This window comes from Rhamphochromis longiceps, linkage group LG16 (assembly GCF_057381845.1).
Source record: "Rhamphochromis longiceps isolate RC_006_pf linkage group LG16, R_longiceps_female_GT1.1, whole genome shotgun sequence".
Lineage (NCBI taxonomy): Eukaryota > Metazoa > Chordata > Actinopteri > Cichliformes > Cichlidae > Rhamphochromis > Rhamphochromis longiceps.
This window is the reverse complement of record NC_140572.1, coordinates 3,918,306-3,939,298: the sequence shown is the minus strand read 5'-3', so window position 1 is coordinate 3,939,298 and position 20,993 is coordinate 3,918,306. Positions and strand designations below refer to the sequence as shown.

At 41.3% G+C, this 20,993-nt stretch overlaps 2 protein-coding genes and 1 pseudogene across 6 annotated transcripts in view; 2 read left to right on the top strand and 1 right to left on the bottom strand.

Annotated features, from left to right (window-relative positions):
- Positions 1 to 20,993, top strand: part of LOC146650407 (uncharacterized) — a 183,151-nt gene that overhangs the window by 72,201 nt on the left and 89,957 nt on the right. The window lies entirely within an intron of this gene.
- The window catches only part of LOC146650410 (NLR family CARD domain-containing protein 3-like), a 70,148-nt gene that overhangs the window by 20,852 nt on the left and 28,303 nt on the right, over positions 1 to 20,993 (top strand). The gene's annotated exons all lie outside the window — the stretch shown is intronic.
- On the bottom strand, positions 17,581 to 19,201 carry LOC146650411 (uncharacterized; annotated as a pseudogene). The gene is made up of 3 exons (XR_014907847.1): positions 19,071 to 19,201; positions 18,820 to 18,993; positions 17,581 to 18,212 (listed from the first exon to the last, which is right to left on the bottom strand). The product of XR_014907847.1 is annotated as an uncharacterized LOC146650411 (transcript).

Here is a 20,993-nt window from a genome sequence, read left to right as displayed (position 1 = left end):
ACACAAAGTGTTTGGAGCCAAAATGTTCCCAAGCTGCTCTTTTTGAAATGGCAGAGGTACAGTGGTGTCTAACAGCACACTGTGGAAGGCAAACATGTTATTGTTGGATGAAACTTCATGAATCCTTTGTAGATTTGAGCTGTTGGAGCCTTTCTTTTCTCTTCAGGTGTACAGATGCTGAGGAGGCAGGTGAAGCAGGTGGAGCTGTTGTGATGCTGGCAGAGGGTGTGTCTTAGTAACTCTGTGAGGCAGAACTGGATCCAACATTGTGGATGTGTTGATGTTGGAGCCATTAAGAGTCTCTGGCCACACTGTAGGATTTCCCTTTGATCCACTGTGGGGGCATTTTGGAGTCTGTCAGTGAAACTCTTCATGTTTGTGTTTGACTCCAGTTTATAGAAACAGAGAAATGTGTCATGCTTTTGTTCGGCCTCCACAAATACACACATTTGTTCATTGGTTGGACTTTTTGGAAGGAGACACATTGCAAACCATGTTAATAAGATCTTGTTGTTTCCTGTGGATCCGACACAGAGAGTGGACTTCAGACAGAAAGCGTGGAAGAGATTTTAGAGGCCGTGTGTGGCAACAGGAAGTTTCTGTGTGTTTGCTGATCTTACATGTGGAAAACAACACGTGATGTTTGTGAAGTTCTACAATGATCATTGTTCTCACAGCATTTTGAGTGGGAACAGTTCAAACTGGGAGTAGTGGGAGTTATTTACTGATTGAAACAAGCTGAATGTTTCTGTGACGATGAAGATCAGCAGCTCAGCTGATCAATGAACTGACATCTATCAGTCGTTTCATGAGATGAAGTCATCAGCAGACATTTGTTCTGACTGTGTGATGAATGTCAGAACGTCAGGGCTCTGCTTTAGTCACTGCTTGATGATCATTGGCTCATTGTTGAATCCAGGGCCCAGTCTGACCTCTGACCTTTGCTGCAGGTCTTCTGTGTTATCTCCACTTTCATGTCTGATCTTCTACTTGTAGTCCTGTGTCTACATATACAGTGGCTTTCAAAAGTATTCGGCCCCCTTGAACTTTCCCACATTTTGTCACATTACAGCCACAAACATGAATCAATGTTATTGGACTTCCAGGTGAAAGACCAACACAAAGTGGTGCACACGTGAGAAGTGGAACGTATTAAATTATTCTGTTATTATATGTTACCTTATATATGTAATCAAAGTAGTTGAATTAGAATACTGCTGTAGATCACATTATACCCTTTAATATAGAGTGTGTGAGCTGTATGTAGTTTAGTTATCATTATACTTTTGAGTTAACAGAACATATTCACATATTAGTTCATTAGATAAATGTGCATCACTCTGTATCCTTGATCTGCTGGGAATGTGTTACACTGTTTTCTTGACATGCTTAAGTGTTGAATCATGAAGAGAAGGTTGTAAGCAGGAGACTCTGTGTCTAAAGACAGGGGAGATAGATAGACCACATTCCACACCCCCACCTTACAGAAAGCAGAGAAACAACTGCCGAGGTCATAACTTAGGCGCTGTAACAGAGAAAAAATGTGATGTTTTGGCTTTTACGACTAGCTGGGGGCCACTAGAGACTATAAAAAGCTGAGCAACCCGTCACCATTTTGAGACATGTGCCTGACCCTCTGGTAGCATCTCTCCCGTCCGGACGTTCTAATGCTCTTATTGTTGAATTGTATGGAAATAAATGATTGTTGATTGAGCATTGATACACCGAGTATTGTCCTTCCTTCAGCCCAAAGATTCAAAGAACTGCGTGTTTTCAACAACTTGGTGCCGTGTGACCCGGATCTTTGGTGTGCTGAGGAGGTGCAGATTTGACCTTTGGTGAGATCGTGAGGCGAGGTGAACAGAGGACCGGTCCAAAAATAAAAAGGTAAGCACAGCCTGTTGTATTATAAATACCAAATGTGCATATTGGGCTTTCCAAATTAATCTGTTCACTGAGTCACATGTATTTTCACAGTAAATTTGTCGGTGTCTGGTTTTTGGCGCAAGATACTAACAACATAAGTTGAGGCTGAATTCCAGTGTGTTAAATAAACTGCTTCTACCGAGATACTAATAACATACTACGTTGGTCTAGTTGCAGTAATCTGCTTCTACCGAGATACTAATAACATACTACGTTGGACTAGAGTGCAGCCACTTTACCTTCCACATTTAATTTTGTCTAATACTGGCTTCTGTAGCAATAATACATTAGAATTTATTCTGAAGACGCGGCCATTAGTCCAGTACATTGAAGTCGAGGTTTGTTTATTTTGTTTATGGTGTCAGTGATGTCCTGGCTTTTGCCGGCTATGAAATAGAAGTTGATTTAAGGACAAGCAGATGCTGGCTTCACGGTGCAGTTGGACGCTGGCAACGCGAGAGCGAAACACGTCCGTAGGTTTGGTTTATGATACGGCGTGTTCCGGTGGTGCGGCCGTGAAGTGCAGTAGTGGTTGGTGCTAGTTTTAGTACATTTGATAGAGGTTTTGACGGTGGTTTGTGGCGTCAGTCGAGTATAAAGGGCTGCGGCCATAATACAAAGTAAAAATTTAAGTACATAGCAACACCTGGTTTATGATGTCAGGTATAACTTCGGGGATGCAAGCATCACTTTTATGATGCGACTTTGCCCCGTGGTGGCGGTCATAATCGCAGAGAAAGGGGTATTTTGGTCTATGGTGCAGTGTGCTTTAAGAAGATCTAATAGTTGAGCTCAGAGGTTTCTGTGTAAAATTCCCACTGAGGAAAAGTGTTGTGTGTGAGTGTGAAAGCGCGCTCTGGGTGCTGTCTTGTGGGTAAAGCGCGCACTGAGTGAGAGTGTGAGTGAGGCGCGCTCTGAGTGTGTTTTTTGTGTGGCGTGTGAAGCGTGAACACAGTGACAGTGACGGTTGATGTGTTTGATTAGGAGGACATTAGAGCAAATACACATTTTAGGATCAAAGGTTGATGCCTAGTGTACCTGTGGAACATTTTGCCCTAGGAGTGGCGACCCTCCTGTCCGTGGACGCGTGGCCAGGACCGGCGTTGTCCGGGTGCCGAGGTGGTGACTTGGGGAGGTGAGGGCCCCCGCATAGCTACGGAAATAACACTGGAACGGCCGTGTAATCACGGGTTCACATTTATTCCGGACTAGAACAAGACACATTTTGCGAACAAAGGTTGAGTCTAGATTAGTAAAGAAATATAAAAAGGTTGAATTCCTCGTTTCAGTGGTTGAAATTGTTGTGTGCCTGTCCCCTGACGAGTGTGAAATTAAAATAAAGAGGGAATTTGGAGCCACATAGAGATAGACGGGCATAATTGGGTGTATTACTCTGTGGTGTAATAAAAATAAAAAGGAGAGATAGTAAGAGGTGTGCAGTGGAGAATTATGGAGGAGTAGAGAGAGGAATGTGTTGGGAGACTGGCGTACAGTTTACGCTGTCAAGGTAGGCGTGTTGCCTGCTTATCGGTTTAAAAGTGATGAAAATGAAATTAAAATAAATCTCTTAGTGTGTTAATACAGGAAGCTGCGGACCTGGACCAACTGCCCCCACAAGCACAGCGGCCGAAGCAAAATTATAGGTAATGGGAACCACACCCAGCACGAATCAGCAGCTGTGAAAAAGACAGCAGCGAGGAGAGAATTAGAGGAGAAATTAAGAGAAGTTTTAACACATAAAATTGGGGCCAACGGACTTGTGGAGGTTGGGAAGGCGTCCGGAGCATCACAACAAAAAGGTGAAACAAAAACACACACAAGCAGAGAAATCTGAGAGAAAGGCTCCTGTTAAGGTAACGCCTAGTTTGAGAAAAGATAAAATTAACCTGCTTTTATACAAATGCACATACACGCAATGAAGAAACAGCTTACACTCATGAACACGTGAAGATTTTCCAGCAAGGTTAAAGAAAAATTAACATACTTAAATGATGAAGTCTATACATTACTGACAAAGAAACCCTCTGGGTTGCAGGACAACAATTTAACTAAAAAAAAAAAAAAAAAAAGGAACACTGGTCTAACCAACCAGGCAAGACACAACAAATTTAGTGGTTAAAAGATTCAAAGTGTGACATGTTTTCTGTTGATTGATTAATAAAAGTGATTACTGAATGAAAGAAAGTTCCTTTTTTGGGCTTTTAAACGTGATCTTAAGAATTTTAACATATACCGGTGTTGTCCTGTCAACTTGGTGGGTTAGGAGTTGATTATATCGGGAGACAAAAAACAAAAAAAGGGGGAGAGAAGGCTGACACAGGGCCTGGCCCCATTGCCTCCCCTCTGAATAACACAGCCAACACAACATCATTTTCCTGTTCGTTTGTTTTTGTTTTTCGTTTGTTTTTGTTTTGTTTTGTTTTTGTTTTTTCTATACATATTTAATTACAGGCTGCTTTGCCGGCCCTGAAAGCCGAGGCTGACTGGACTCCTGCTCTCCCCCATACGTGACACTGACCAAATGCTGCAACAGCTGGACCCACAACAACGACCTGAGAATGTCAACAGACCTGCAGGAATGTGATCTCATGCAGCCGAGACGGAGAGCACTAAACCTAAGGCCCGTTTCACTACACGGGGGAAAATTCCCAGACTGCGTCAGCTGACAGAGCTGTGACGAGACGCCCGCCAAGCCCGAATGAAAAGTAAGGCCGAGCGAAAGAATGCTGACCTTGATAACTTTGCATTCACACTGTGCAGGACAGTGATGGACCAACACGGATGATCGGGTGGCGAAAAAGGGCGTGACCGAGACAAGAGGAGTAACTGAGGACAGAAGGCACCTCAGAATGGACAAAAACACAGAAGAAGATGCAGGTTTCACCTGCGGTGAACATCGACACTGGAGAAAGGACTGCCCCAATTGGGGTCAGAACCAGGATGGACTGAATTTTGAGCAGCAGCAGCAGCAGCAATGGTCGCAAACAAACTGAAAAAGGAGGGGGGCAGGACCCCAGGGCATGCTTCAGGCCGTGGTTTACCCAGAACACCAGAACAGGAAAGTGATGAACACAAACACCCACACAAACACACACATCTACATGCACTGACTCAGAATGAAGAGAAACACACACACACACACACACACACACACACACACACACACACACACACACACACACACACATACACACACACACACACACACGGGAATGTTGATTCACTGAGAAGTGATGCACACACATACACATGCACACGCTTGTGCAATAAAGAGTGATCCACACGCACACACACATACACGCTGATGCAATGAAGAATGCTTTGCTTATGCTGATATGCAAAATGCTGCACACAAACATCCCAATGCATAATTATTATGAGGAGCCATTGATTACTTAGAATGTGTTATATGTCACCTAGAAGGCATTTATGTAGATTTTAGGAATAAGCTCTAAAACGGTTTGGTTATGAAAACAATGTCTGTGCGTGATGTCTGTTTATGGCTCAAGGCCTTGACTGAATTCTTTGCTGTGCTTCACACAGCCCTGATGAGGAACAGTGGCACAGAGTGAAATTGATGAATTAATAGTGTAAGTTTAGGTTGGAGTACGGCATTTTCTGTGATTGAGATTTAATTCAAGGAGGAACAAAAGGTGTTACGGCACCTGAGGTTCTCATTCCCACACAATATTGTCCCGGCAGGAAGCAAAATGTTCCTGTGAATTTCTGGTTGATTGTTTGGTTTTGGTTTAGCGCTAGCTTGATTTTATCAGTGAGCTTTGGCTTGTGTTCTGTCTCGTAAGCGAGAGAGGGATAGTTTTATGCTTGGACATGTCTGCAACGGGCCCTAGTTTGTGTTATTGTTGTTAGTGTTTTGTTGGTTATGTCTGTTTTCGTTTTTGTTACAGTGCACTGGAGAAAAAACATCTGAGAGGTGTGATCCACCGGTGGGGATATGTTGATATTTTGTGAGTTCATGATTTAACAATCAGCTCTTTAAACAAGGCCTGAAAGATTGAAATTTAAAGCGCTATAAAATATTATTACTGTAAACAGTTGCAAAGTGTGCTTCTCCATGATTGTAATTGGCTTGGGAGAAATTCACTTATAGGGAACACTGAGAAGTTCTGAGTCTAAAAGGATTGCAGCGAGTCAATCCGGCCCAAAAAACAACAAGGAATTGTTTTCCTTTAAAATGATGACGTCATCTTGCTGGTGATGGAGGCTCGAATAGGTTGCGCGTGAGACTCCATTATCAGCAACATCTGGTATGAATGTGTATGGAGGTATGCATGTGACTGGACTGTGATGGACTGACGACTAAAAGCTTTGACTGACTTGATACTGAGACAATGACTGCACCCACTTTAGGATTAGTAAATGCCAATAAACAATTCACCCAGCCGACAAGAGAAGGGTGGATGCTTCGCTTTGTTTTGTTTTGTTTTTTCAGGAGCAGGAGGATAAGAGAGACTGGAGGAGGAGACTCTAGCTTCACATAAGTATGAACTGCAGACTTAACACTGTGGTTGCTGATTTTGAGTTACTGATGTTTGCATTAAGAAAACTGTGCTATATTAGCTGTGTTTTGATTAAGGTATCATGTTATATTATTGGGAATGCCAAATGCTACAGTGGAGATAACTATTGATATCACTCATGACTGGAATATGTTACTATTAACCACAGCAGGCCACTGTAAAAAGTCAATTAAATTTTATAGAGGAAAATCGCCAAAATTGAACAATACCTATGAATGACTGGCCACATTCAGAATAGAGATATGCAATAATAAACATTGGTCCACGTGATTTAGGTTCTCACTTGAAATAGTAAGTTATTAAATGTAGAATATAATCGACAGGGACATTTGATAGGATGTGGTACTGCAAAAGAACAAGAGCAAAGTAAATAAAGACAATATTGTGTTTAGTTTGGATAAATTCAAATTAAAATGTACCATTACACTCAGAGGATCAATATGGAATAAAACATATGCAAAATTTGTAGGAAGTACATGACTGATAACTGTTCTGTCCTGAGCGTTTGTTTCCAGAGCACCCACTTGACCACACCAACAGTTTCTCGCCACCGAGGAGGGGTACTTGCAAAAAAGAATAAAATAAAAATCTGAGTTTAACAAAACATTTTAAATGTAAATATCAAGCTTACCTTTCTTTTTCCATGAAATGTACTTGTGGGCACGCCAGCCATTTTGAAAAGGTGGGCAAAACAATTGGCAAGGCCACACCCCCACACATGTGATATAATTTTATAGGTACTGTTGTCCTCTCTAAGAAACATCAGGACTTAGAGGAGTGGCAAGTAGAGTATGAGAGCTACAAGCAAAAACTAAAATGTGTACTACAGTGTGCAAAAATGAAATACTGGGTCATCAGGGGGTCATGAGGGACATTTATAAAACTAAAAGTCCCACTAACCTTAAAGTGCACTTGAAAAGCTCACACAAGAAGGTTAACCTAGCTTACCTAGAAGACCTCATCAGGGGGAGCACACTCCCCCTCCTTGAAGAGCTCACCCACTCAACCCGCATCCCCAGAAAACAGCTAACCCCAGATAAGGCAGCGTGATGTATCCCGAGACAACAGGACTGGGACATCTAAATAAAGGTGTGAAACAATCGCCTTCAAAAGATTATCAATTCACTTCAACCAAAATTAGGAACACTCGGTGTGGCAAGAGTTAATAGTTATTAGTCTCAACACCCAAGGATAACCAGAAGAGCATGACTGATATGATGGAACTGGGATTTTGTTACACTTAATTTTTGCAAAACACAAATAAAACTAAATTGAAACTAAGGATTTTCAGAAAATAAAAACTAGACTAAACTAGCAAAGAATTGGTAAAAACTAATTACAACTGGTAAAAATTGAAAATCTGGAGTCGAAACTAAATAAAAATAACAACTAATGGAAATGGCGAAAAGTTTAAAACCCTGGTGCAGAGATTGGCAAATCTGACCAGGAAACGTTATAAAATGGATTGTCAGGATAGTCAGCGTTAAAGCCACTTTTGACAGTCCATACTAGGATGGCATTGGACATCTTCGGGGCAGAAAAGGGTTGGTGTGACCAAGGTGTGGTTTGGCTTGTTGTATGTACATTTCAAAATGTTACAGCTCTGGATGGACCAGTTACCAGATATGATGTCACTAACCTTCTCTTTTAAGTGTCTAGCTCCAATGAATTGACACATGGGAGTGTGTCAAGAAGGGGGAGTTGAGTCCGAACATCAAACAATGGTGTTATGAACATTTTATGACTTTATTTGTGTGTTTAATAAATTAGCGATGGTAAAACTTAAGCTTATAATGTGTTAGACTTAGAAAGGGTTCACTAATTTTTTATTTCTTTTACACACACATAGATTATGATTAGAATAAGTCCTGAACATAATATTTTAAACCAAATTTGAATCATTAGAAGAACAATGGATAACAATATTAGATTATCAAGGCTAGGGAGAGAGGTGTTTTGGTTTTCTGTCTCTTGCAGAGAAAGGAACAGACACCAGACGGGGACACGGAGATGTGAGGACCCTTCACAGCAGGGACAGATGTAGGGACTGCCGAGACAGCAACTGGGGTCAAGTGTCATGACGTTTGGGCTCCTGGAGAAGATGGATCCCACAAACACAGCAATAACCATGAAGGGGTTGGCGAAAACCAGGAACACCAGACCAACGAGGTTCGAGAGGCTCTTGGCAAAAAGGGGGACACGGCGGTGATCCCAAAACACACAGATCCTTGTTTGAAATCGGGGCAGAATAATCCCCAGAACTGTGCAATGACTAAAGGGTGGTCTAACCCCGGAGGTCGAAGAAAGATGCTGAGAATCACCCAACTGGAAGACACTGGTAGCTGCAGCAATAAAAATAAAGGTTAAAAGCTCCTTAGACAGAGGTTCTAGTCTAAGTACATTTGAAAGGTATAAGGGGGCATTAAAATGGGAGTGGAAAACTGGAGCACCAAAATAAAGCTGTGGGAAAATTGGGAATGATGGGAGTGTCATCTGTAACTGCTGTTATGGTTGTAAATCTAACTTTGCTTGCATCTGAACTGCGTGAACACAGAGGTCATCCCACATATGGTCCACCCGTTAAAGGGGGACAGAGGGCCTCAGGATCAAGAAAACTTGGACCTTGCGACCCTGGAGTGCATGTTGTAAGTGATCTCTTTCAGAGATCAAAAGGGGGAATTATTAAATTATTCTGTTATTATATGTTACCTTATATATGTAATCAAAGTAGTTGAATTAGAATACTGCTGTAGATCACATTATACCCTTTAATATAGAGTGTGTGAGCTGTATGTAGTTTAGTTATCATTATACTTTTGAGTTAACAGAACATATTCACATATTAGTTCATTAGATAAATGTGCATCACTCTGTATCCTTGATCTGCTGGGAATGTGTTACACTGTTTTCTTGACATGCTTAAGTGTTGAATCATGAAGAGAAGGTTGTAAGCAGGAGACTCTGTGTCTAAAGACAGGGGAGATAGATAGACCACATTCCACACCCCCACCTTACAGAAAGCAGAGAAACAACTGCCGAGGTCATAACTTAGGCGCTGTAACAGAGAAAAAATGTGATGTTTTGGCTTTTACGACTAGCTGGGGGCCACTAGAGACTATAAAAAGGTGAGCAACCCGTCACCATTTTGAGACATGTGCCTGACCCTCTGGTAGCATCTCTCCCGTCCGGACGTTGTAATGCTCTTATTGTTGAATTGTATGGAAATAAATGATTGTTGATTGAGCATTGATACACCGAGTATTGTCCTTCCTTCAGCCCAAAGATTCAAAGAACTGCGTGTTTTCAACAAACGAAAATCATACATGATTCCAAACATTTTTTACAAATAAATAACTGCAAAGTGGGGTGTGCGTAATTATTCAGCCCCCTGAGTCAATACTTTGTAGAACCACCTTTTGCTGCAGTTCCAGCTGCCAGTCTTTTAGGGTCTGTCTCTGCCAGCTTTGCACATCTACAGACTGAAATCTTTGCCCATTCTTCTTTGCAAAACAGCTCCAGCTCAGTCAGATTAGATGGACAGCGTTTGTGAACAGCAGAAATTGAAATTGAAATTGCAGTGAAGTCAGCTAGAAACTTACAGTGACGTGGACATCATGCAAAGACTGCCAGACTCTGTAATACTGCAAATGATCAGTGACTCAGGTTAACACTAAACTTTAAACGGCACCTCTGTGTCTCTGTGTGCTGAACATCTAGGATTGAGTCAGGCTGCATCAGCTGAAGCTGTTATTTGTATATATCAGTATTTTTTTATTCAGGTGTGGGGAAAATACGTAAGACTGCAGTGAAGCGATGCACCAGATTAATCCCTGGCCAAAGGTATCGTACTTAAATCAGACTACTGATCCAGCCACATCAGCCTTTTGTGAGGTCTGTTTAAAGTAGACTAAAAGTGAACTGCAGGTTCCTGAGAGGTGGACTGTGAGCACAGAAACACATGTTCATACATACAGCTGCAGCAAACTTACATTAATTTTAAATAGATTTGTTACTCTGATGTCTGTCTCTGTGTTAGTCCTCTGACAGACTGGTGACCTGTCCAGGTGTGCTCTACCTACTACTGGGACAGGTTCCAGCCTCTGTAATAGAAATGTTCTGTTATTCTCATTTAAAGTGTTTAAGTGCTTATGCATGTGCTTAGTTGTGACACTGTTACTGTTCAGTGAAAGTTGCTAAAACTAGATGAACTTACTTCAGCAGTTTGAGAAAACAACTCCCTTTACAGGTGCTGATAAGGCCAAGGGCACAAAACAGCACAACCATTGATGCGTTAGGTTTCATAGCGAGACACGTGAAGTGTGGTAGGATCAGTTTGTAACTTCCTCCCTCTTCCTTGGAAGGCATAAAGGAGGAGGAGCACGACCTCTGTGGCAGCGCTGACATGACTGAACTGTGATGTTTGATGTGTGTTGGCGCAGTAATAAATAGCTTGATCACAGCTCTTTCTGTGTTGCAGACTTTATTTAAAAAATTCCACGAAACCCCCCCCCCCCCCCCACTGTGAACCTGAATTGAATATTCAGAAGACATTTGTTTAAATAGTTCTACAAATCTGAGCTGTTGGTGTGTCCTTGGATTGTGTGGTAATAATATTAGAGCCTGCAATCTTTCTTACTGGATCTCTACTATGAGTCATGTTACCTGAGATTAGTTCTATGTTTACCTGTCAGCCTGGACGAATGTGCTGTGTGAAGAATGTAAATGACATCAGATCTGAACTGCTTACATCTAAGGAGCCTGTTCATATTTAATTGTAATATGAACCAATGATTTTCTGATTGATTGCTGATATATACAGTGGGGCAAAAAAGTATTTAGTCAGCCACCGATTGTCATCATTTTAGGTGGGGGAACTTGCACAGAGGTCAGTAATTTGCACCAGAGGTACACGTCAACTGTGAGAGACAGAATGTGAAAAAAAAATCCATGAATCCACATGGTAGGATTTGTAAAGAATTTATTCGTAAGTCAGGGTGGAAAATAAGTATTTGGTCAATAACAAAAATACAACTCAATACTTTGTAACATAACCTTTGTTGGCAATAACAGAGGTCAAACGTTTACTATAGGTCTTTACCAGGTTTGCACACACAGTAGCTGGTATTTTGGCCCATTCCTCCATGCAGATCTTCTCGAGAGCAGTGATGTTTTGGGGCTGTCGCCGAGCAACACGGACTTTCAACTCCCGCCACAGATTTTCTATGGGGTTGAGGTCTGGAGACTGGCTAGGCCACACCAGGACTTTCAAATGCTTCTTATGGAGCCACTCCTTTGTTGCCCGGGCGGTGTGTTTTGGATCATTGTCATGTTGGAAGACCCAGCCTCGTTTCATCTTCAAAGTTCTCACTGATGGAAGGAGGTTTTGGCTCAAAATCTCACGATACATGGCCCCATTCATTCTGTCCTTAACACGGATCAGTCGTCCTGTCCCCTTGGCAGAAAAACAGCCCCATAGCATGATGTTTCCACCCCCATGCTTCACAGTAGGTATGGTGTTCTTGGGATGCAACTCAGTATTCTTCTTCCTCCAAACACGACGAGTTGAGTTTATACCAAAAAGTTCTACTTTGGTTTCATCTGACCACATGACATTCTCCCAATCCTCTGCTGTATCATCCATGTGCTCTCTGGCAAACTTCAGACGGGCCTGGACATGCACTGGCTTCAGCAGCGGAACACGTCTGGCACTGCGGGATTTGATTCCCTGCCGTTGTAGTGTGTTACTGATGGTGACCTTTGTTACTTTGGTCCCAGCTCTCTGCAGGTCATTCACCAGGTCCCCCCGTGTGGTTCTGGGATCTTTGCTCACCGTTCTCATGATCATTTTGACCCCACGGGATGAGATCTTGCGTGGAGCCCCAGATCGTGGGAGATTATCAGTGGTCTTGTATGTCTTCCATTTTCTGATGATTGCTCCCACAGTTGATTTCTTCACACCAAGCTGCTTGCCTATTGTAGATTCACTCTTCCCAGTCTGGTGCAGGTCTACAATACTTTTCCTGGTGTCCTTCGAGAGCTCTTTGGTCTTGGCCATGGCGGAGTTTGGAGTCTGACTGTTTGAGGCTGTGGACAAGTGTCTTTTATACAGATGATGAGTTCAAACAGGTGCCATTCATACAGGTAACAAGTGGGGGACAGAAAAGCTTCTTACAGAAGACGTTACAGGTCTGTGAGAGCCAGAGATTTTCCATGTTTGAGGTGACCAAATACTTATTTTCCACCCTAATTTACGGATAAATTCTTTACAAATCCTACCATGTGAATTCATGGATTTTTTTTTCACATTCTGTCTCTCACAGTTGAAGTGTACCTCTGGTGCAAATCACTGACCTCTGTCATCATTTTAAGTGGGGGAACTTGCACAATCGGTGGCTGACTAAATACTTTTTTGCCCCACTGTGTGTGTATATATATATATATATATATATATATTTTTTTTTTTTTTTTTTTTTTTTTTTTTACATACATAGTTTTTTGTTGCCTTATGGTTCCAAGCGCTGTCACCAATCTTTGCATCTTGTTATTATCTCATGACACTTGTTTAATCAGCTACCATCTCTCCTGTGGACTTTTTAATGTCTACAGTCTCAGATCAACACAGCCCTGCCCTTCCCATATTAGATTCTTGATGAATGTGTGTTGTTGTTATTCAGCCTGGTTCAATGTGCCCCTTTTTAACTTTGAGCACCCGCCCCTTTAAACCTCTCTGCACAGCCCTGCACTGAACTCACTATCTTCTCCCTCTAACAGCCTCCACATGTTCTCACTGTAATTTCCCCTCATGAATGAATTTATGCTGCACTAATGTGAATGTTTGCAGGGAAATCAAACGCATTTCACACGCAGTACTCGAGCTGACTTACCTTTGTTTGAATGACGACTTGTACGCGCTGACTCCACAGATAAGGTACGAAAATATATCAGGCTACGTCTTCAGGGTTTCTACTCCACGGCCGTATTTCATACGGGTCCACATTTCCACTGCACGCTATTTTCTGCAAGTACCGCCGCTTCGCCTCTGGACGCAATCGGTCTCTATACAGTCCATTCTCTTTTGAGCTGCTTTTAAGCATCTTGTAATCGTCGTTCCAACACAGTGTGTTTGTTTTGATTCGTAGACCTCGAAAATGGTGCCGCGCTCCCACAATGCATTGCGGCGTGACGTCAACTCCAAAGCCCTATAGAACATGTTCTTTTTCATTGTCAAAATTATCAGGAATAAAGAAGAAAACTGATTCAAAACCTGTGGAACCTGCCAAAAAACAAGTTTTACTGCAAAGGATTTCTAGATGTGAAGGTTTTGTGGCTTTTTTCAGTTTCTAAAACAAACTCATTTGTACAGAAGGATATGAGGATGTATATGTCCGGTGGTGGGTTTTTTTCTTCTTGATTTAATGTATTCATTTATCTCTTCACTTAATCTTTCTTTATGTTTTTTTTTTTTGATTTGGCATGAGCGATTTCCGGTCCTCACTCCAAGCCAGTTGGTGGCGGTAATGCACCACATGTTCTATCACAGCTGCGTCCGAGAGGACAGGAAACGTCTGCTTCTTCAGTTCTAAGGTCAAATGGTGGAGAGTCCCAGATATAAACCTAGTGGGAGTGACCCCCCACAGAGGGACAAAAGGACCCCCTGATGATCCTCTAATCACCTGAGCCAAGGTGTGAAACTGGGTGTGGGCCCCAATCAGCCAGTTTCGGGTGAGTTCATTGTGAAACCTGGCCCCACCTTATCATGCGAATTCCTGAGGTCAGATGGCCCAGGATGTGAGTGGGCGTTAAGGCGTCTGGGAAGGATCTCAAAACTGGATTATAGATGGCAGAGAGTTGGTGTCGTAAACCCCCGCCTCTGTTCAAAGATGGTCGCTCACAGTGGACATAGATGCTTCTTTCACTCCTCTTTCAAACCATCTGTCCTCTCTGTCCAAAATGTGAACATTAGCATCCTCGAAAGAGTGACCTTTATCCTTAAGATGCAGATGGACTGCTGAGTCTTGTCCTGTGGAGGTGGCTCTTCTATGTTGTGCCATGCGCTTGTGAAGTGGCAGCCACTTGGCAGCCACAGTGATAAATGGCTGAGATGGCTGCAGCTGTACGTGTGAGGTACCTACATATTTCAAGATGAATTTGCAGAGATGTCATGTTTGGTGCTTACAGACATCACACTGCATTTTGTGATTTCGTAGCTATTGTTGTGATATTTCGGAGCTTCCCATGATCACCGTGACAGTCATTCATTTTAACATAACCTTTCTATTCCTTTCAGGGATCCTCATTTTTTTGGTACGGAAGATCAGCAGCTGTGTCGACAGGCAACAGGTAACGGCATGCTTTTCTGTTAGTACTGTAGACCTTGGTCTGGTGCTCTTTTTTAGTTTAACACAGTATTTTCATTTGCCGAAGTGTAAAAAGCTTGTTCCAGGAGAAACAAACTTTAGTGAGTTCTGCAAAATGATTCCCACCATTGCACACTCTGTCAGCCTCCAGTGTGCCCTTTTTTTGTCCTTTAACTGAAGAAAGTCGGTAGTCAGAACATATGAGATAAGTGAGATCCTCATTTTGCCTGCTTATTTCAAGATACAACATTTTCACAAACTGCTGTAGGATAACCTTGCTATTTGTCTTTTCCAACACTTCTACATTCATCCATATTTCCTTGTCTGCTTCTTTCCAGGTGAAAAGTACCTGAAATGGGTGAAAGATTTTGTTTCCAAAAACAAAAGCATGTGCGTTCACCTGAAGAAGCCAAGTGGTGCTGACCTGTGGATAGAAGAGCTTGAGAACACCAAATACAACGGGGATGATGATGAAGTTAACGCCTGGGGAAAATTCTACCTTCCCGAGATTGTAAAAATGCAGGTTATTGGTGTGGTAAAGGGCACCTCATGTCCATGTGACGAGCTTGTGCTGATGACGTGTGAGGACAAAAAGCTGTACGGCTATGACGGAGAGGAGCTGCATCTGGTGGCTTCCAGTTTCCTGGAACTATGTGACAAAACGATAGAGTATCCAGCATCCAAGCGCTACTACAATGGAGAGGCCTTCAAAGATATGGTGAGAAGTTAGACTGCTAAGAATAAGACTGGGGATGCCTAGTGTTAGAGATCAATCACCTGAGCTTTTCTTTGTATTGTTGTGTGTTCTGTTTAGACTGAGGAGGACTGGAAAAAAGTTAAGATGAGTGATGTGGGGAGGAAACTGCAGGAAGAACATAAAAAGCTGGTAAATGAAACCCAGTCAGCGTTCGTCAGCCTAATATCATAGGTGGGTATTGGAGCTGAGTATCATCACTGATTTCTAGAACCTGTTCAATTCCAATTCACAAGGTCCCAATTAGATTCCATTTAATTCTTACTCAGAGAGTCAGAAACATTATAATTCTGATCATTTATCAGTACTGACACTTGTGAAACTTCATCAGAGGTGTGAGCATCACAGCAGATGCTTTTGTGTCAAAGTAACTGAGGATAAAACACAAAACCATGAAGCAGATTTTCCTGGCCTAGCTTTTTACAGTAGATAACCTTAAAAATATTATTCTGCAGTAGAACAAAAGCAGACGAGAACCACGACTCAACAAATGTACATTGGCTGATGCTGCTGAAGTGATTCAGAGGTTTTAATAAGAGGTTTTAATAGAGACACAGCAGAGCATTTTGCAGTTTCACTTAATTTGAAAAAATAAATAAAATTTGGTATTGAACAGCAGAAATGAGGCTGTCTTGTCGGAAGTCATTAAAAAAAAAATGGCTGTAAGCAACGGTAGACTGCTTCATAACAAGCAAGCGAATAATGCCAAAAACAGAGATTTGAGATGGGAAACGGTGTTCTTAAAGTACACTGAGAGAGGCAGAGAGCTGTGCTGTGTTGTTTTTCTGTGTGTGTTTTAATGGTGGTGGAAGCAAACCAGCAAAAGTAAGAGGGAATTCATGACAATGTTTATGTCAAGCGAAATGTGTCTTCTTTTGCTGCTGGTTTGGTTAGAGAGAGACAAAACGTGCAGCTTCAGGATCTGAGCAGCTTTCAGCACCAACGGCATCACAGCTCAGACTTGGATTCAGGATTAAGCCCTTTATGTTTGACTGTAGTGATTGTAGCTCTGTCCTTGTTATTAATCGCTTTAGTCAAACACAGCTATTGTTTGCTGGGATGTGTATATACTTGACAGTTTGTATCTCAGAGTTATCAAAGACACTGTGGATAATCATCAAGAGATTGTTGTCCTCTTAATAATGACCTATTTGATTGTTTGTTTTTTCTTCTTCTTACAGATTCTGGTATTTGGCCAAAAGAGAGCTTCACAATTCTTGGCTTCACCTGTGGTAGAAAAATGACTGAAGTTATGCAACACTCTCTAAAATTAAAGCTATGCAACGCTTTAACATGAATGGCGAAGGAGTGCATCTCTTTCACTGTCTCTTCCTGTCCTCTTCTCAGTCTTTGTTGTGGCACCTCTGCTATGTGTTATAGAAAGCACTTGGAATCATGTTCAATACAAAAACACCAAACTCGTGGGATTGCCCTAGCAAGCAGTTGGTAAAAACTAATTAAAACTGATATATATCAGCTTCACTTTCTAGCTGCAAAAGCACGTTTCTGCAAAAGCATGCAGTTTCCTGTCAGCACTTTTTGGCACAGAGTGTACTCAGAGTTAGGCCTTTCTTATATAAAGCAATATAATCAGCATATAAACATTTAAGATGATAAATTTAAAGCTCAACAGTAACTGCTATAAATATTATAACTACACATGTAGTGCTTTTGCTTAAGTAAATTATAGTTGGGATCATAATAAGAAAACATGTGTTTTTATTTTCTGTGTACCCTGGGTACAGACCAGTATAAACATGGGATTCTTCCCAATAAATGCTGTCTGATAATGCTTCATATTGCATTAAACACTAGATATGTAAGCAAACAAACAAAAACCCATAGAAGCCAGTTTTAATTATTAAATGTGACAATTACATGGAGATGGAAAGTAAACATGCTTATACACGTCTCTGTGATTACAGAAAATCCACACAGATGCTGTCAGAGCAGAGAATCTTTGATTTATCAGAATGATGAATGCAAACGATTTCATGAAATCTCACTCTTGTTCTGGGTTGTAAAATTCACCTGTCCAGTTAAACCGAATCCTTTGCAACACGGTTCTAAGAACCCATCAACCTCATCCTCAGCTCTCTGCCTGTTGTCCTTTTCAGCTGAGTATTCATCCACATGTGTTTCAACTTCTCTCTCATTTTCAAGCAAATTGCTCAGGCTCTCAGCTTCAGCACAGTTACCATATGGCCACTCTCTGAGGTCTTCTGTGTTCAAGCCAAACAAATTCTTACATGATCTGCAAGGCTTCATTCTGGCACCATCACGGAGACAAAAAGCCTCACACCTGATATTTCCAGGTACTTCAATTGTTCCATCAAAGTAATCTTTCTGGACTGTGTTTGGATAATAGGTCATCACCGCACCAGATACATATTTATGCCATTTGCTAAGACAGGAGGCAGCAATCATAATTTTGCCAGCGTTAGGACCTTTGGTGGACATGGAGACTCCGCAGTACCTTTCTGATTTGTTGGTTTGGGATTTTTGAGAAATGCAGATGGTGGACGAGACGAAAGCTGTTTTTTTATTATTCTCTTCTAAGTCCAAGTCTGTGAGGAGATCTTGCAGACTCTGCTTTATTTGCTCTTCATTCTCTGAGTTATTTTGCAGGACGATCTGAAAACAGTTACAGATCTGGTCAAAGTGTTGCACCTGATTATATAGTTGTTTTTCATAGAAAGTTGATCAACATGTTTGTTTCGCTGCTTGACTTATTTAACTATGCAGGACCATTGGATGCTTTTGATTTAGACATTTTAAGATAGGGGGTGAAACAAGTCACAAAAATCTATTTAATTTTAAATCAATAAGCAAAAATCCATCTTTGTTCTCACTAATTTATAATTAAATTTGCTAATTGACCTTTTTTTTTCTATTTTGCTATGCCGGGCTGTCAAAACACGCTGAATTTAGAGTCTTTGAGCTGACTTAACAGATCCAGCAGCTACACAGTGACAGCATCATATACGCCTTGAAGACTGTAAGCATCTCCAATAATGAGTCTGTTAGACATTATTTAGAACTAACAAATTCTGAAGCAAGTCTCCAGCTCTCCTGCAGTCTCTGTGTTTGGTGGAGAAGTATAGCTAGAAGCATATGTTGAAGTATAAGGTACAGTATGGATTTTCTTTGGATTTCTCAGTAAAAAAGCACTTTGCATTATACTTTCCTAAAACCTGGAAGTTTGTCAGATTGACTGAAAATGTGAGAAGAGTTATCTTACCATGTCGAGCACACAGGAGAAGGGACTTCGCCTGGGAAGCTGAGTCGAATACAACTTTAAAGGCCTGGGATATCTTCTCATTAAAGAACCCAAAACAAAAGGATTAGGGAAGATTTCTTCTGGAGAAAAGGGGATGTTGTTGATTTTGCCCAGAAACAACATGCTGTGAAGGATCTGTTGAGTGAAAACATATTTGCTTATTGTTAGTAGTGATAAACAGGACTGTCTTAAAAGTGTCAAAGGTAACACACCTCATCCACCAAGTGTTGACTTCCCGGAGTCATGTAAGAGCCCCGAACCATCCTCTTGGTAATCTTGTAGGCATTAGTTTTGAACCTCCTTTGAGAAATTGTTGTCTTCTAAAATGATAATGATCGAGCAGTTAGGGATTTAAAAACACAGGAGATCTGATAACTTTGGCTACAGCAGAGTCTGCAGACATACCTATTTTGCTCTTGGTCGGCCTATTTTAAACATGAGAGAAAACATAGTTAGTGAAATGTTGATAACATACAATGACTATCATTGGTGGCTGAAAAGATGCCAGGTAACAAGTGAAAAGCTGCTACTTACCATCGCCACAGTCTAAGAATGAAACAGGAAACACTGAGCGAGTTGCCTCCATCTTAAAGCTGTTGATCATGTGATTTAAAGGAAAGCCACACCCAGCTCTTTCCTGGAATTTTACTCGACTGTAGAAAACTGCTCCATTTGCCCCGCCCACCCATGATCTTTAATATCTACCAAAAACAACCTTTTGGTTGTCAGTAACCAGTCGATCGTTTGCGCGATTAAAAAATGACTTTGTGCGGCGGCGTTCCCACCGCGAGCAGAACTCCGGCTCAAAAACCGCTGTTTTTGAACACTTTTATTTACTTAAGCATTTTAATGGGCTTACTTTGAAACAAAGTGCGATTGAATGATTATTGTTATGTGTTGCCTTGAATTCGGCTATGCTGTCTGTTAGACAGCTGTTTTCCTTTATTGTTGTTTTTGTATTGTTTGTAGCGAACGCTACTGGAATGTATAGATTAAGCTACGTAGCCAAGATGATTAATAATTTAACTGTTGTACATTGGTTGATGATGATTTGCATTGTTACATAGGCTTGCAGAAAAATATATTTGTTTACCGGTAAACTGAATCGAACTTGATGTGCTAATGGACGTTTTTCTGACCTACAGGTCAGGTTTTGTTCCCTCCCTTTGAATTAATCTTCTTCATATTGAAGTGGCGAGCCGGTAGGACCATTCTTTGTTTCCCCTCTTTCCCCCACTTAGCCGTCTTTGGATTACGGACATATTTCCCCATTTGTATGAAGCTGGACTCTAAGGAGGAATACCTTAAAAGTGAACTTTAAAAAGAAGAGGACCAAAAAGGACTTTTGCACAGAAAGATCACAGCATTGATTTATTATTTAATTGTGGGCATTTATGTTGTGTGTTGTGTTAATTATTTTGTTCCATTTCCCCTTTCCTCCATTTATTCAATATATTTTTGGTACAAGATATTGCAGTCTTTGGTCTCATCATTCACACCATCTAGGCTCCATAAAGAACTATTTCTTCTGCGCGTCAGTCAGTAAACTCATCCATTGAAATAAACTAGTCCTTAAATAACTTTGAGTTACACAGTGGCAAATGTAATAGAGAAAGACACAGGGCCACCTGAAATCTGTCGTCCTATCTGATTCAAAACCAACATGTAGGAGAATCTGGAATCTTTGATTTTGAGTTAAAAATAAAATATGGGTAAAATGCAGAAATGTTTTTACTAACATGTACTAACAGAGACTTGGAGGAGAGAGACCTAATGTTTAATAATCCACATTTCACTGCTTTACTCTTTGGTTCAGATGTGGATACTGTATTGTTCTTTCTTTGTGACTGTTTATGTTTAAGTTGTTTGTTGCTGGTTTTTAGTTTGTTTTTTTCTGTTTGGAAGCTGACACAGTCTCTATGGAGATGGGTTTTTGGGGGGTAGCAGGAGGAGAGAAGCTGCAGAGAGGCGTGTAAGACTGCAACTCTGCTTCCTGGTCCCAACTCTGGATAGTCATATTTTGGGGGGTTTAATAAACTACTACTGCATGATGTAAAGCTGAAGTATTACACAGCTTTATGAACCTCCTGTTATCCTGGTAGACGAGTACAGCAATAAATCTTTTACTTGAACAT